Raw genomic sequence first — 2,370 nt, 5'->3', positions numbered from 1 at the left:
GAATTCATCAGATTTGACCTTATAGAATAAACTTTAACGTATATTATTAACCATAAATGTTTTTTTGTCTTTATGCAATTAAATGTTTAATCCATAAATGCTGGTTTATTTATCAACCATAAATGATTATATATAATAAAAGTTTATGAGTCTATATAAGTGATAGTTCTACCTATTCCAAATCAATCCTCTCTACTGTTGATCAAAGAAAAGTAAAATCTCTCTATTAACAATCTAGCATCCATGGCAACCACATTGCCATCTGCGGCATTGCATCTCGCAAGCTCTAATCAGAATGGCACAAACTATGTTGAAACTGAAATAGTTTATGCACAAGAATCATTTCCAAATCTTTCCTCATTCATTGAGAATAAAGAAGAGAACAACGATAAAGATCAAAAGTCCACAACCAATAAGAGGTATATGCCTCTTTTACTGCTCAATTACGTCCTACTTTTTGTTGGGTCACTCTCTGCGAGTATGCTATCAAAATTTTACTTCATTCACAAAGGCTCTAGCAAATGGGTCTCTACATGGGTTCAGAGTGCTGGCTTTCCCTTCCTACTCTTTCCCATCTTTCTCCCAGTCCTCCTTAAATACACAAAGAGAAAACCTTTTAGAGATTTCAATCAAAAGATGTTCTTGTTTTCGGTTTTAGTTGGTCTCATGTTAGGAATTAACAACCTTTTAATCTCATGGGGTGTGGCATACCTTCCTGTCTCAACCTCAGCACTTCTTTTGTCCACCCAGTTAGTTTTCACTCTTATTCTGTCTTCCCTCATTGTGAAACAAAAAATAACCTTTACAAACTTAAATTGTGTGATCCTCATCACCATCAGTTCCATCATTATAGCCTTGGATTCTAGTCACGAGAAGGCACCAGGACTCACAAACAAAAATTACTTCATAGGGTTCTCTTGCACCATCGGTGCAAGTCTTTTGTTTGCTTTGTATTTGCCAGTGATGGAGAAGATCTACCAGAGGGTGAACTGCTACCAAATGGTGCTAGAAATGCAGCTTATAATGGAGATTGCAGCAACAGTATTGGCCACTATAGGCATGGCATGTGATGGAGGATTTTCTGACATGAAGAAAGAAGCCGAGAGGGTTTTCGACAAGGGAACCACAGTTTATTGGGTAACCATTTTGTCGACTGTGGTGACATGGCAATGTTGCTTTGTGGGAACTGCAGGAATGGTTTTTTTGACATCTTCTCTAAACGGGGGGATTTGTTCCACAGCTTTGTTGTCCATAAACGTGTTGGGAGGAGTGGTGGTTTATAAAGATGCCTTTGGAGGTTTTAAGGCTGTCTCAACTGTTTTGTGCATTTGGGGCTTCTGCTCTTATATCTTTGGCAACATCAAAATGAAGAAAAATGTTGGAAGGAAGAACAACAGTGGACCTTCCACTGAGTTGATTCCTAGAAGAAACTCTGATGAAATTAGTTGAACTGTAGAACTTTGATACAAATGATCACTTTCAAAAATGTTTTGGAACTTCATTCTTGAATCACATAATTGAAACTGATGAATTAGACTGTGATGAATGTTAGCCAACATGTACGTAGATCTTGTTTACTTGGAATTGAACTTTTGCACATTCCTAATCTTTGGTATTAACTAAAACACTGTTACAGGACTCATTCATATATAAACGTGTTATAATTTTTCAAATGCATGATACGTACGTTTCTTATAAACTAAGAGAGATAAGTGTAATTTTGAAACGAAACAAAGGAATGGTGGCGCAGCAAAGGTGGTTTAGGTTGGTGTAAGAGATTTTGAATGATGAGAGCCTATATGAGAGATGATGGAAGTCTTAAGAGTATATAAATCGATCATAAAGATAAGTTTTCCCTAAGCTCTTTATGTTTCCTCTTCCTAAATATTACTAGGGTTTAGTCCCTTTATGTTGAATGTCATTTCCCTTCGTAACTATTATGTATGGTATAATTCATAAATAGTATCGTGGTCATTCTGAGACACTGTCTAAGATTACTAGTGTAGATAGACTATTGTTGCAAAACTAATGTTATGAGTTCAATTTCTATTAGGATAATTGTTTATAGAAAGATTGTTTTAATTATACCATAGCATTGGGGTTAGTTTAGAAATTTAGAAACTTGAATTTAGAAGTTGATTTGCATGCAAATCATATTATAATTGTGTGGTCAACTAACTATAACTATTGATTTACTCAAAATGATCAAAGAAAACCAAGGAGAGGACAAAAGCTTGAAGCGCATTATGCAATTGTTGGGTATTGGATTAAAGGGATGATTTTGGAGAAGGGGAATAAGAGTACTCTTAGATCTAGGCTTGACTAAGATTTTAATGATCTAAAATAATCATTTTGGTGAGCTAGTATGAG

The 2,370-nt window shown here is 35.4% G+C and overlaps 1 pseudogene; it reads left to right on the top strand.

The window, feature by feature from the left end:
• Window positions 1–212: 212 nt before the first annotated feature.
• Window positions 213–1,624, top strand: LOC124836802 (putative purine permease 4 pseudogene; annotated as a pseudogene).
• Window positions 1,625–2,370: the final 746 nt, after the last annotated feature.

The sequence above is a fragment of the Vigna umbellata genome, chromosome 7 (assembly GCF_029865625.1).
Source record: "Vigna umbellata cultivar VRB3 chromosome 7, Vumbellata_1.0, whole genome shotgun sequence".
In the NCBI taxonomy this organism is placed as follows: domain Eukaryota; kingdom Viridiplantae; phylum Streptophyta; class Magnoliopsida; order Fabales; family Fabaceae; genus Vigna; species Vigna umbellata.
Note: the sequence above shows the minus strand (reverse complement) of the source record. Positions and strands in the feature narration are given on the sequence as shown.